The sequence below is a fragment of the Lissotriton helveticus genome, chromosome 5_1, assembly GCF_964261635.1.
Source record: "Lissotriton helveticus chromosome 5_1, aLisHel1.1, whole genome shotgun sequence".
Lineage (NCBI taxonomy): Eukaryota > Metazoa > Chordata > Amphibia > Caudata > Salamandridae > Lissotriton > Lissotriton helveticus.
The window spans coordinates 1,622,846,871-1,622,861,870 of NC_136065.1; the positions used below are offsets into that span (position 1 = coordinate 1,622,846,871).

At 60.2% G+C, this 15,000-nt stretch overlaps 2 non-coding genes across 2 annotated transcripts; both read right to left on the minus strand.

Annotated features, from left to right (window-relative positions):
- Window positions 1-13,876: 13,876 nt before the first annotated feature.
- TRNAR-UCG (transfer RNA arginine (anticodon UCG)) lies at window positions 13,877-13,949 on the minus strand. The gene has a single exon. It is a non-coding gene; the product is annotated as a tRNA-Arg (tRNA).
- Window positions 13,950-14,593: 644 nt separating this feature from the next.
- TRNAR-CCU (transfer RNA arginine (anticodon CCU)) lies at window positions 14,594-14,668 on the minus strand. Its single transcript has one exon. It is a non-coding gene; the product is annotated as a tRNA-Arg (tRNA).
- Window positions 14,669-15,000: the final 332 nt, after the last annotated feature.

The following is a 15,000-nucleotide window of genomic DNA, read 5'->3' on the forward strand; positions in this document are numbered from 1 at the left end:
GCTAGGGTTCGGAAGGTGGGACCGGGCCCGGGACTTGAGCTCCGTCCGGCCAGCCACGGGGTGCGCGAGCCCCCTGTCGCGCAGGCCACCAGAGGGTCCGGGTGCTGGGGACGGGGCTCCACTGGGGCCCGGGGAGGCTCTCCCCAGCCTGGCTAGGGTTCGGAAGGTGGGACCGGACCCGGGGCTTGAACTCCATCTGGCCAGGCCCCGAGGGTGCTGGTACCCCTCCGTCCTGCAATCCGGCCGGGGGTCCGGGGCGCCCGGGACGGAGGTTCCACCGGGGCCCGGGGAGGCTCTCCCCAGCCTGGCTAGGGTTCAGAAGGTGGGACCGGACCCGGGGCTTGAACTCCATCTGGCCAGGCCCCGAGGGTGCTAGAGCCCCCTGTCCCGCGGGCCACCAGTGGGTCCGGGCGCTGGGGACGGGGCTCCACCGGGGCCCGGGGAGGCTCTCCCCAGCCTGGCTAGGGTTCGGAAGGTTGGGACCTGACCCGTGGCTTGAACTCCATCTGGCCAGGCCCCGAGGGTGCTGGAGCCCCCTGTCCCGCAGGCCACCAGTGGGTCCGGGCGCTGGGGACGGGGCTCCACCGGGGCCCGGGGAGGCTCTCCCCAGCCTGGCTAGGGTTCGGAAGGTGGGACCGGACCCGGGGCTTGAACTCCATCTGGCCAGGCCCCGAGGGTGCTGGAGCCCCCTGTCCCGCAGGCCACCAGTGGGTCCGGGCGCTGGGGACGGGGCTCCACCGGTTCCCGGGGAGGCTCTCCCCAGCCTGGCTAGGGTTCGGAAGGTGGGACCGGACCCGGGGCTTGAACTCCATCTGGCCAGGCCCCGAGGGTGCTGGTACCCCTCCGTCCAGCAATCCGGCCGGGGGTCCGGGGCGCCCGGGACGGAGGGTCCACCGGGGGCCCAGGGGAGGCTCTCCCCGGCCCGGCCTAGGGTTCGGAAAGCCGGGACTGGGGCCGTGGACCGGGCCCGGGGCTTGAGCCCCGTCCGGCAGGGCCCAGTGGTGCGGGAATCCCCCCTCCGTCCTGCAAGCCGGCCGGGGGTCGGAGGCGCCCGGGACGGAGGGTCCATCAGGGCCCGGGGAGGCCTGAAGCCCCGGAGCCCTGCAGCCCCAGAGACCTGCAGCTTTGCAGCCCCCGGAACCCTGCAGCCCCAGAGCCCTGCAGCTCCGGGGCAGGCAGATTGGCGTCATTTTGGTCCCGGCCATCTGGTCGCCCCTCTCGCCTCGGCCATCTGGTCGCCCTGGAAGTCATGATGAGGTGCCATTCGCCTCCCGGATCCCAGCCAGGGCTCCAGGAGGTCAGGTACTTTCGCGCCTTGGGTCCCCTCTGTCACCTCGTGTGCACAGATTGCAAGAAAGTCAGGTAATTTCCCTCCGGATTACTAGGGACAGGGTACGCCCGGACACCCCTCCAAGGTTGGTGGTTCTCTGCTAGGGGGACCAGATGGGCTATGCCTGGGTAACACCTCCCTAGGCCACCCGGGGCTTCCTTCCTCCAGGCCAACGGCTTGTCAAATTGCCCAGGACGGGCTCCATGGCTCTTGGGCAGTCGTCCCCCGGGCGTCCGGGGCTCCATCCCTGCCGACGGCATGGAAAAGTGCCCGGGACGGGCTCCATACGTCCCGGGCAGTCCTCCCCCGGGCGTCCGGGGCACCCATCTCCAGGAGGCCAACAGCATGGCAAAGTACCCGGGACGGGCTCCATGGGTCCCGGGCAGTCCTCCCCCAGGCATCCGGGGCTTCCATCTCCAGGCCAACGGCAGGTCAAAGTGCCCAGGACGGGCTCCACGGGTCCCTGGCAGTCCTCCCCCACCGGGCGTCCGGGGCTCCCTTCCCCAGGCCAACGGCATGCCAGAGTGCCCAGGACGGGCTCCACGAGTCCCGGGCGTCCGGGGCTCCCTTCCCCGGGACACCGGCTTGTCAGAGTGCCCATGACGGGCTCCACGGGTCCCGGGTATCTGGGACTCCCTTCCCTGGGCCAACGGCATGCCGGAGTTCCCAGGACAGGCTCCACGGGTCCCGGGCGTCCGGGGCTCCCTTCCCCGGTCCGACGGCTTGTCAGAGTGCCCAGGACGGGCTCCACGGCTCCCGGGCGTCCGGGGTTCCCTTCCCCGGGTCAGCGGCATGTCAGAGTGCCCAGGACGAGTTCCACGGGTCCCGGGCAGTCCTCCCCCGGGCGTCCGGGGCTCCCTTCCCCGGGCCGTCGGCAGGTCAGAGTGCCCAGGACGGGCTCCATGGGTCCCGGACAGTCCTCCCCCCGGGCGTCCGGGGCTCCCTTCCCCGGGCAGACGGCAGGTCAGAGTGCCCAGGACGGGCTCCACGGGTCCCGGGCAGTCCTCCCCCCGGGCGTCCGGCGCTCCCTTCTCCAGGCCGATGGCAGGTCAGAGTGACCAGGACGGGCTCCACGGGTCCCGGGCAGTCCTCTCCCGGGCGTACGTGGTTGTCCGACAGATTCGGGCAGATGTGCTTTTACGAACCGGATCGGAATCGGCCCAAATAATAATAATAATAATAATAATCCACATTTGTAAGGCGCACAATCACCCGTAAGGGTCTCTAGGCGCTAGGGGCCGTTGGGAAGATTAAGCAAGCTATTGCCCAGAGTCACATGGTGCTGGGCTAATCTGCCGCCGGTGCCGGGGATCGAACCGTGATCCCCAGATTCCAGAGTCAGCCGCCCTAGCCGCGGCGCCAGCTATTTCCCAGAGTCACGTGGTGCTGGGCTAATCTGCGGCCGGTGCCGGGGATCGAACCCTGATCTCTGGGATGCTCGAGGGTTACTACGCGCTCTACAAAAACCTTAAATAAAAAAATCTCCAGATTCCGGAGTCAGCCGCCCTAGCCGCGGCGCCAGCTATTTCCCAGAGTCACCTGGTGCTGGGCTAATCTGCGGCCGGTGCCGGGGATCGAACCGTGATCTCCAGATTCCGGAGTCAGCCTCCCTAGCCGCGGCGCCAGCTATTTCCCAGAGTCACGTGGTGCTGGGCTAATCTGCGGCCGGTGCCGGGGATCGAACCCTGATCTCTGGGATGCTCGAGGGTTACTACGCGCTCTACAAAAACCTTAAATAAAAAAATCTCCAGATTCCGGAGTCAGCCTCCCTAGCCGCGGCGCCAGCTATTTCCCAGAGTCACCTGGTGCTGGGCTAATCTGCCGCCGGTGCCGGGGATCGAACCGTGATCCCCAGATGGGGATATCCCAAAAATCTGGCATGGATACGGCCCGCCAGGACTGGTTTGGGCACCCCTGATATAGAGGCAGTCAACGCGAAATCTGCTGGGTTCGATTCCGATCCGTGTCAGAAGGACCGTAGGGCTTGGGAGTCCGTACAACAGGGGTGCCCAAACCTGTCCTGGCGGGCCGTATCCATGCCAGATTTTTGGGATATCCCCATCTGGTGATCACGGTTCGATCCCCGGCGCCGGCGGCAGATCAGAGTGCCCAGGACGGGGTCCATGTGACCCGGGCAGTCCTATCCCCTGGGTGTACGTGGTTGTCCGACATGTCGGTCGTATTTGCTTTTACGTACCGGATCGGAATCGGCCCCCATAAAATCGTACGTAAAGTATATAGCAAATCAACCTGAAATCTGCTGGGTCAGAAAGGGCTCGATTCCGATCCGTGTCGGAAGGTTAGGAGTCCGTACGAATTTGTCGGGACGGCATGGCAGAGTGCCCGGGACGGGCTCCATGCGTCCCGGGCATTCGTCCCCCGGGTGTCCGGGGCTACATCCAGGCTGACGGTATGGCAGAGTGCCCGGGTCGGGCTCCATGGTTTTCACGGTGGTCCTCCCCTGGGTGTCAGGGGGCTCCTGGCCGACGGCATGGAAAAGTACCCAGGACGGGCTCCATGCGTCCCGGGCATTTGTCCCCCGGGCGTCCGGGGCTCCATCCAGGCCGACGGCATGGCAGAGTGCCCGGGTCGGGCTCCATGGTTTCCAGGGTGGTCCTCCCCAGGGTGTCGGGGCGCTCCATGCCGAAGGCATGGAAAAGTGCCCAGGACGGGCTCCATGCGTCCCGGGCATTTGTCCCCCGGGCGTCCGGGGCTCCATCCAGGCCGACGGCATGGCAGAGTGCCCGGGTCGGGCTCCATGGCTTTCACGGTGGTCCTCCCCTGGGTGTCTGGGGGCTCCAGGCCGAAGGCATGGAAAAGTGCCCAGGACGGGCTCCATGCATCCCGGGCACGGGCACGGGGACGGGGACAGGGTCGGGAGAGTCCAGGCGGCTTCACTTCCGTGTCCAGCCATCTGATCGCCCAGATTCCCTCGGCCATCTGGTCGCCCGGATCCCCTCGGGCATCTGGTCGCCCGCAACGCTTTCCTATGGGGCGACCAGATGGCCGAACTTCCCTGGAAGTCCCGATGAGGTGCCATTCGCCGCCCGGATCCCAGCGAGGGCTCCAGGAGGTTGGGTACATTCGCGCCTTGGGTCCCCTCTGTCACCTCGCGTGCACAGATTACAAGAAAAGGGGGTAATTTTCCTCCGGATTACTAGGGAGAAGGGTACGCCCGGACACCCCTCCGAGGCTGGTGGTTCTCTGCCATGGGGACCAGATGGGCTACGCCTGGGCAACACCTCCCTAGGCCACCCGGGGCTTCCTTCCTCCAGGCCAACTGCATGTCAAATTGCCCAGGACGGGCTCCATGGCTCCTGGGCAGTCGTCCCCCGGGCGTCCGGGGCTCCATCCAGGCTGACGGCATTGAAAAGTGCCCAGGACGGGCTCCATGCGTCCCGGGCATTCGTCCCCTGGGCGTCCGGGGCTCCATCTAGGCTGACGGTATGGCAGAGTGCCCGGGTCGGGCTCCATGGTTTTCACGGTGGTCCTCCCCTGGGTGTCTGGGGGCTCCAGGCCGAAGGCATGGAAAAGTGCCCAGGACGGGCTCCATGCGTCCCGGGCATTCGTCCCCCGGGCGTCCGGGGCACCCATCTCCATGAGGCCAACGGCATTGGCAAAGTACCCAGGACGGGCTCCATGGGTCCCGGGCAGACCTCCCCCCGGGCGTCCGGGGCTCCCACCTCCAGGCCGACGGAATGTCAAAGTACCCAGGACGGGCTCCATGGGTCCCGGGCAGCTTCCCCCGGGGCGTCCGGGGCACCCACCTCCAGGCCGACGGCATGTCAAAGTACCCAGGATGGGCTCCACGGGTCCCGGGCATTCCTCCCCCAGGTCGTCCGGGCCCTAGAGCTCCGGTGGTCCAACCTGCGCCTGAGGCCCAGCCGGGGTCCAAGAGCCCTGCCTTGCGTGGGCAGGCAGTCAGGAACCCTACCGCGAAGGCTTGGGATGGATGGGGAGCTGGGAGTCCTTTCGATCCCGGCCCTCTGGTCGCCCGCGATGCTTTCCAATGGGGCGACCAGATGGCCGGGCTTCCCTGGAAGTCCCGATGAGGTGCCATTCGGCTCCTGGATCCCAGCTAGGGCTCCATGAGGTCGGGTTCTTTTACGCCTTGGGTCCCCTCTGTCACCTCGCGTGCACGGATTGCAAGAAAGGGGGGTAATTTCCCTCCGGATTACTAGGGGCAGGGTACGCCCGGACACCTCTCCAGGGCTGGTGGTTCTCTGCCCGGGGGACCAGATGAGATATGCCTGGGCAACACCTCTCCCGGGCGTCTGGGGGCTCCATTCTCCGGGCCAACGGCATGGCTCAATGCCCAGGACGGGCTCCACGTGTCCCGGACAGACCTCCCCTGGGCGTCCGGGGCACCCATCTCCATGAGGCCAACGGGATGGCAAAGTACCCGGGAAGGGCTCCACGGGTCCCGGGCAGCCTTCCCCCGGGCGTCCGGGGCACCCATCTCCAGGAGGCCAACGGGATGGCAAAGTACCCGGGAAGGGCTCCACGGGTCCCGGGCAGCCTTCCCCCGCTCGTCCGGGGCTCCCACCTCCAGGCCGACGGCATGTCACAGTGCCCAGGACGGGCCCCATGGGCCCCGGACAGCCCTCCCCCCGGGCGTTCGGGGCACATATCTCCAGGAGGCCAACGGCGTTGCAAAGTACCCGGAAAGGACTCCACGGGTACCGGGCAGTCCTCCCCCCGGGCGTCCGGGGCACCCATCTCCATGAGGCCAACGGCATTGGCAAAGTACCCGGGAGGGGCTCCACGGGTCCCGGGCAGGCCTCCCCCGGGCGTCCAGGGCACCCACCTCAAGGCCGACGGCATGTAAAAGTGCCCAGGACGGGCTCCATGGGTCCCGGGCAGCCCACCCCCGGGCATCCGGGGCACCCATCTCCAGGAGGCCAACGGCGTTGCAAAGTACCCGGGAAGGGCTCCACGGGTACCGGGCAGTCCTCCCCCGGGCGTCCGGGGGCTCCCTTCTCCAGGCCGACGGCATGGTTCAATGCCCAGGACGGGACGTCAAGTGGCCAGGACGGGCTCCATGCGTCCCGGGCATTCGTCCCGGGACGGGGACGGGGTGGGGAAGAGTCCAGGCGGCTTCACCTCCATGCCCAGCCATCTGGTCGCCCGGATTCCCTCGGCCATCTGGTCGCCCGGATCCTCTCGGGCATCTGGTCGCCCGCAACGCTTTCCTATGGGGGGGACCAGATGGCCGAACTTCCCTGGAAGTCTTAATGAGGTGCCATTCGCCTCCCGGATCCCAGCGAGGGCTCCATGAGGTCGGGTTCTTTCACGCCTTGGGTCCCCTCTGTCACCTCGCGTGCACAGATTGCAAGAAAGGGGGGTAATGTGCCTCCGGATTACTATGGGGCAGGGTATGCCCGGACACCCCTCCAGGGTTGGTGGTTCTCTGCCATGGGGACCAGATGGGATATGCCTGGGCAACACCTCCCTAGGCCACCCGGAGCTTCCTTCCTCCAGGCCAACTGCATGTCAAATTGCCCAGGACGGGCTCCATGGCTCTTGGGCAGTCGTCCCCCGGGCGTCCGGTGCTCCATCCAGGCCGACGGCATGGCAGAGTGCCCGGGACAGGCTCCATGCGTCCCGGGCCTTCGCCCCCCCGGGCGTCCGGGGCTCCATCCAGGCTGACGGCATGGCAGAGTGCCCAGGACGGGCTCCACGGGCCCCGGTCATCCGGGGCACCCTTCCCCGGGCCAGCGGCATGTCAGAGTGCCCAGGACCAGTTCCACGGGTCCCGGGCAGTCCTCCCCCGGGCGTCCGGGGCTCCCTTCCCCGGGCCAAAGCATTTCAGAGTGCCCAGGACGGGCTCCACGGGTTCCGGGCGTCCAGGTCTCCCTTCCCCGGGCCAACGGCTTGTCAGAGTGCCCAGGACGGTCTCCACGGGCCCCGGGCGTCCGGGACACCCTTCCTCGGGCCAGCGGCATGTCAGAGTGCCCAGGACGAGTTCCACGGGTCCCGGGCAGTCCTCCCCCCGGGTGTCCGGGGCGCCCTTCCCCGGGCCAAAGCATTTCAGAGTGCCCAGGACGGGCTCCACGGGTCCCGGACGTCCGGGGCTCCCTTCCCCGGGCCAACGGCATACAGGAGTGCCCAGGACGGGCTCCACGGGTCCCGGACGTCCGGGGCTCCCTTCCCCGGGCCAACGGCATACAGGAGTGCCCAGGACGGGCTCCACAGGTCCCGGTCGTCTGGGGCTCCCTTCCCCGGGCCAACGGCTTGTCAGAGTGCCAAGGACGGGCTCCACGGGTCCCGGTCGTCTGGGGTCCCTCCCCCGGGCCAACAGCAGGTCAGAGTGCCCAGGACGGGCTCCACGGGTCCCGGGCAGCCCACCCCCCGGGCGTTCGGGGCACCCATCTCCAGGAGGCCAACGGCGTTGCAAAGTACCCGGGAAGGGCTCCACGGGTACCGGGCAGTCCTCCCCCGGGCGTCCGGGGCTCCCTTCTCCAGGCCAACGGCATGGTTCAATGCCCAGGACGGGCTCCATGGGTCCGGGGAGGCGTCCCATGCGCCTCCGGGCTTGGGAGCCCCGGCTGGGTCCAGGGGCCCGGGCGGGCCCCGGGTCGGGTGCTCCGGCCCTGGTCCCTGTCTCCCAGCCTACCGCACTGCCAAGGGCCTAGGAATGGGTTCCGTTGTTCCCGGGGAGCCTCCCCTTGCTTGGCTGGGTTCAGGAGCAGTGGCTAGGGCCCCTGAGGGCCCGGGGAGGGTGGCCTCCCCACCCCGGGCTCTGTCCTTGGTCCTGCTGCGTGGCAGGGTGCCCGGGACGGGGTCCGGAGGGACCGGGGAGGCGTCCCATGCACCTCCGGGCTTGGGAGCCCCGGCTCGGTCCAGGGGCCCGGGCGGGCCCCGGGCGGGCCCCGGGTCGGGTGCTCCGGCCCTGGTCCCTGTCTCCCAGCCTACCGCACTGCCAAGGGCCTAGGAATGGGTTCCGTTGTTCCCGGGGAGCCTCCCCTTGCTTGGCTGGGTTCAGGAGCAGTGGCTAGGGCCCCTGAGGGCCCGGGGAGGGCGGCCTCCCCACCCCGGGCTCTGTCCTTGGTCCTGCTGCATGGCAGGGTGCCCGGGACGGGGTCCGGAGGGACCGGGGAGGCGTCCCATGCACCTCCGGGCTTGGGAGCCCCGGCTGGGTCCAGGGGCCCGGCCGGGCCCCGGGTCGGGTGCTCCGGCCCAGGGCCCTGTCTCCCAGCCTGCCGCACTGCCAATGGCCCGGGAAGGGGTTCCGATGTGCCCGGGGAGCCTCCCCTTGCTTGGCTGGGTTCAGGAGCAGTGGCTAGGGCCCCTGAGGGCCCGGGGAGGGCGGCCTCCCCACCCCGGGCTCTGTCCTTGGTCCTGCTGCGTGGCAGGGTGCCCGGGACGGGGTCCGGAGGGACCGGGGAGGCGTCCCATGCACCTCCGGGCTTGGGAGCCCCGGCTGCGTCCAGGGGCCCGGCCGGGCCCCGGGTCGGGTGCTCCGGCCCTGGGCCCTGTCTCCCAGCCTGCCGCACTGCCAAGGGCCCGGGAAGGGGTTCCGATGTGCCCGGGGAGCCTCCCCTTGCTTGGCTGGGTTCAGGAGCAGTGGCTAGGGCCCCTGAGGGCCCGGGGAGGGTGGCCTCCCCACCCCGGGCTCTGTCCTTGGTCCTGCTGCGTGGCAGGGTGCCCGGGACGGGGTCTGGAGGGACCGGGGAGGCGTCCCATGCGCCTCCGGGCTTGGGAGCCCCGGCTGGGTCCAGGGGCCCGGGCGGGCCCCGGGTCGGGTGCTCCGGCCCTGGGCCCTGTCTCCCAGCCTGCCGCACGGCCAAGGGCCCGGGAAGGGGTTCCGATGTGCCCGGGGAGCCTCCCCTTGCTTGGCTGGGTTCAGGAGCAGTGGCTAGGGCCCCTGAGGGCCCGGGGAGGGCGGCCTCCCCACCCCGGGCTCTGTCCTTGGTCCTGCTGCGTGGCAGGGTGCCCGGGACGGGGTCCGGAGGGACCGGGGAGGCGTCCCATGCGCCTCCGGGCTTGGGAGCCCCGGCTGGGTCCAGGGGCCCGGGCGGGCCCCGGGTCGGGTGCTCAGGCCCTGGGCCCTGTCTCCCAGCCTGCCGCACTGCCAAGGGCCCGGAAAGGGGTTCCGATGTGCCCGGGGAGCCTCCCCTTGCTTGTCTGTGTTCAGGAGCTCCATCCGGGGCCCCTGAGGGCCCCGGGGAGGGTGGCCTCCCCACCCCGGGCTCCGTCCTGGGTCCTGCCGCGGGGCAGGGTGCCCGGGACGGGGTCCGGCGGGCCCGGGGAGGCTTCCCCTGTGCCTCCGGGCCTGGGAGCTGCCGCTCCACCCAGGGCCCAGGACAGGGGTCCGTCGGTCCCTTGCAGGCCTCCCCTGCTTGTCAAGGTGTAAGCGGGCCCCGGGTCGGAGGGCCCGCCGGTCCCTGGCAGCCTCCATGGCTGTGGCCCGGCTGGGGCCCCGGGCGCCCGCTCCCTCCTTCGTGGGGGCACGGGGCGACCGGATGGCGTCCCTTTCGTGCCCGGCCATCTGGTCGCCCGGATACACTGCCGCGACCACTGCCAGGCAGTTGGTTCGTGAGTTTTTCCCCCGCTATGGTTTGCCCAGGGTCGTGTATTCAGACAACGGCCAGCCATTCTCATCCGAACTCATGAAACAAGTATCTCTTCTGTTAGGGTACCAGTGGAAGTTCCATTGTGTACGACACCCCGAGGCAGCTGGCCTCGTCGAGAGACATAATCAGACTCTGAAAATCCGCATTGCAAAGGTTTGCGCAGAAAAAGGCGTAGATTGGATGGTAGCCCTGCCAGTCGCCCTTTTTTACATGAGAATGGTCGCTCATTCCCGTTCAGGTCTGTCCCCTTTTGAGGTTGTATTCGGTCGTCCCCCAAACATGTGGGGTACACCAATGCCACGTAAAATAACAGATGTTGACAGTAATATGCTGACAGATTACCTGGCTTCCTTGATGTCTGCACTACTCTCTTGTCGTTCACAGGTCGCGGCTGCCTTTCCAGACAACACCCAAGTGAAACCGCACGAGGTCATACCAGGCGACCTCGTCTTGATATGGAACTTTGATCGTTCAAGTCCGCTGGAGCCCCGCTGGAAAGAACCAAAGCTCGTTCTGATGACAACAAGGACTGCGATTAAAGTAGAGGGCCGTAAGGGGTGGTTGCACTCCAGCCACGTTAAACGATTCCATGGACTCCGTCCAAAGACTTTTTTCAAGGACTGCCCCGTTCTCAAGGACTGCCCAGATACTGACTCTAAACTTCCCCTGTTAGAGAAAACTCCACAGCAGGAATATAAAGAAAAATTATGGTCTAGTAAGTCAGCCAGTTTAATTGTCTAAGTCCCTCTCGGGTGAAACGGTTAGACAGGTTCCTGACATGTATGAGATAGACCCCCATAGTGAGAGAGTTAGTCGAAACTCTAAGAAAATACGCTATTGTAAAAACTTACGCAGTCGATGCGTGAGAACATTATTGTTTATGTTATTTCTGAGTCTTACAGTTACATGCATAAGTTATGTTTTACATGTATATTTTCCTCCTATTGATTCACATGTACATTTTTCTTCTAATAATACAGTAGAGCACACTTTTAGTGAACTACCTCCTCACGAGTTATCTTACAGACTTGCTATGCGCAACAATACTTTTATCCGAATGTTGCACTATTCACACCAGACTAGCAATGCCACTAATTGTTGGGTGTGTGGTCGACTCCCCCCTTTCCAGACACCGAAGGGAGTTTTGCCACTTTTTCCCTATCCGTTTTCACACAATGGTTCGTGTGGAGCATGGTCTACGATAACGTCATCCACAGACGATAAGTCCCTTTTGAATAGAACATGTTTCCTAGACAAGGAAGGTCTTTCCCATAGAACAGGGTTAGATCTAGAAAATGAAGTATATGATCTAGGTAATTATTCCTCGAATTTCATGGTTTTGAATGTTCAGTTCGAGACTACTCCAGACTTGCCTGCTATTACAGTCCTACCAGTGAAAGGCGAATTATGTGTCAGAAAGAATGGTTCAGTACATCTAGGATATAGTGATTGTACTACTGTGGTCGAGTATAGTGACAGTGGGAAATCTAATTTTAAAGCCTCATGTCATTCGTATTTTGTGTGTGGTCAGACCGCATATGTACGTCTGCCCCTAGATTGGGATGGAACATGTTACATTGCCTTCCTACTGCCACCAGTTTTCCTAGCCCCATCCGATTATCACAGAAATACAGATCTAGTACACGTTAGACATAGAAGGGAGATCGAGTCCCCAATTGTCGATCAAACTGAAACTGCCCTAGAACAGTATCAAGACTTCAATAAAGGTTTCTTTTTCTTCATAGGTCCTGTCCAGAATAGTAAGCTAATACGTAGGTTAACCAGAACCCTTGAAGCAGTAGTGAATGAGACTACTTCCGCTCTAGGTAACTTAACTGAAGAACAATCTGCTATGAGATTTGTTGTCCTTCAAAACCGCCTTGTCCTTGACGTCATACTGGCCGATAGGGGCGGAGCTTGTAAAGTCATTGGATCTAGTTGTTGCATTTTCATTCCTAATAATGCACCGTCTGTTTATTCAGCTATAACCAGACTAAATAAAATAGCCCATCAGTTACACCAGAATCCAGGCACCTGGACATGGTCCGGTTGGCTCTGGAGTATAATATCTGCCTGGGGATGGAAAGTACTGTCATTCCTAGGAATAGTAGTAATGATCATATTCAGTTGTTGTCTATGTTTACAATGTGGCCCTGCGATTTGCGGCTTGTGCGATAACTCTTGTATTCCAAGTCCTAAGTCCCGTTCCACGAAGATTCGAGCTGAGCGAATGATGCTATATGAACAGATAGATGGTATCATGAATATTGATGTTTCCTGAAGGAAACGTAGGGCACAAGGAGGGAATGAGGAAAATTGAATTTTGCCTTGTCATGTGTCCCTACGTGTTCCCCATTATATGTTATATGTGCATGATCGATATGCATATGTTCCCCTTGACCGAATAAAGACGCAATTATAGTTGTGTCCAACGTTAGTATGCCAGTTATCCAGTCCTCGTGAAAGCAACGAGTATTAGGCCGATGTTGCCAACGTTTTACATTGTGCACGTTAATTCATCGAGTTGTCCCCGTTTCTAGGCCTCAAAGGGCCCAGACACCAGATTCACGCTCCAGTCTCCTGAAATCATTCCGAGGAGCGATGCAGCCCCTCCCGTATCCCTGACCCTTCACTTACTTTCTGCCAAGCAGCGCGGTGCCCGGCCTGGCCTGCCTGCCTGTCTGCCAAGAATATGTTATGCCTCTAGTTATCAGTTCAGCTCCCCGGTTTCACATTCCTAAGCTAACGAACCGCATAAACATCTTCAGCTATAGTCTAGTCTTTCTGTCTCCATGTAAGAGAATTAATATCCATAGAAGATTCATAGCACACGCAATACATGTAGAATATATGCATGCACCAGCCTTAGTGTCAAGTAGCCTTTGCTCTGATGACTTTTAGATTCTATCAACATGTACTCCAAACACAAGATACCAGATATGCTATAGGTACATGTCGTCCTGACATCTCAGACTTCAGTCTCCTCTTCTAGTGTAGAAATCAGAGCCCCCAGCTCTCCCTAGTTATACGTCATGGCCCGTTTGCGCGCACCAGTAGGTTAAAGGTTCCAGCTGCCCAGGTAGCCCCCTCCATGTATCCACCCATTTATGACACTTCAGTGACGTTTTCATCACATGTCTACGTGCACGTCCTGTGCACGCCTTCTTTGTACGCCCATTTGGTCTTATCTTACGTTTGTCACTTGTTACGCCTACTGTATTCAATGTAATTGTAATGTTTTCCTATATATACACTATGTAATGTTGATGAAAGGTAGCAGCTGCCATTCCATTCCATTGCATGCCACATCATGGTCTTTAGGCTCGAGCCATCCGATTAAAGCCATTTCTGACTCAGATTCCAAGGATCCTGCCTCTTATTTATTGAGCTATCTGTTTTGGTTAATGTATAGAAAAATAGTAACGGTAATTAATTATTTATTTACCACACTTGTCTTCAGCAGGACACAGAAACAGGCACCAAGTCTACTAACCAAGTTCAACCACACTCTGCAACTTAATAGACCAGTGCTTTACAATTTAGCCAACTGTGTCATCAGCAAAGGCAGCCAATGTGCCAATCCTTTGTAATTCTTCTGTAGTACTTTTCTTTCTTGTAGGCAAAATGAGCACTTTAACTGCACAAATCATACAGATTTTACACTTGAAGCACTACATGAACACATACTTACACACCTTGCAGTTCATCTACACACACTTAAGCTAAAACCCATTCTGTCAAGTCAAAATTCTGCAAACCTAGTACATATTCAGTGCATGTACATAGAAGCACTTTTTAATGCCACTTAAATGCACTAGATTTTAGACTGAAGATGCAATCTAAATGACTGTGCAGTATGTACTCGACTTTATTATTAATTAGGAATGAGAACATGATGGCTATAAGAGTATTGGAATAGCCTGCTTCCATTCTGAATGGAAACCTGAATTGTGTGACCATTGTAAAAAACCGACCACAAAGGGACTCGAACCCTCAATCTTCTGATCCGAAGTCAGACGCCTTATCCATTAGGCCACGCGGTCATGTGTCCTGCTGCGTTTATTTTTATACTGTAGGTGGTATGCAAGGTTGGAAAATGTATTATTGATAGTTATTTAGGTTTACAAACCATTGTTGGTTTTTTTCAGCTCCTTTCAATTAAATCACTTTTTTGGAATTTATATAATGAGAATGTCACCAGTACGATAAGCTATTGTTTTCTTTTTTGCATTTAAACCTCTTTCTTCATGAGATTAAAGCTCAGTGTATGCTTTTTATAGCTCTGGATGTTTCCCGAAGTGGAGAGAAACTGTTTTGAAAGTAGTACAAACTGCTCCTTCCTGGATATTCCAATTTACACACACTCAAAGGTTGTATACGTTTCATGAATCCTGACTTGCCCTATTCAAGTAGATGAAAGCCTTTCACCACCTCTAGAAACAACAGTTACACCAATCCAATTCAAATAATTTTTTCCAAAGGAATATCTTCTGCCGGGTCAAAAATGCATCTGACAAAGATAAGTGTTTAAAAATCGACTTTGTAGTTTCAGAACATCAACATGACTCTGAAGACTATAGAAGTAAAACGGTACCATTTCAAAGTTCCTAATACCTGATAAGCTTCTGAGAGGAAGTATGTAATAAATATATTTATTTTTCTGGAAAAGTAAGAGTGGACATTGGTTTGCAACTCAGATGGGACTCGAACCCACAATCCCTGGCTTAGGAGGCCAGTGCCTTATCCATTAGGCCACTGAGGCACAGATAAATGTCAGCAATCTAGAGGCATTATTTAAATGTATTCAATCGTCCAACACTGGTGTCTGCACACAGGATATTTCTCAGTTCTCTCCATAAGTAAACTTCCCATTTTCATCCTCTTTCATCCCCGACTTTAACACTCTGTTCTGTACTATATTGGAGACTCTGTATTTCTAGCAAGTGGAGAGAAATTGGAGGAGAACCATTTTCGAATCAACACTTCTTCTTCCATGGATGCTTTTCTTAATAAACTGGGCTTTGACAGTGGTATCAAGACGTCCTTGTCTTCAGCAGGACACAGAAACAGGCACCAAGTCTACTAACCAAGTTC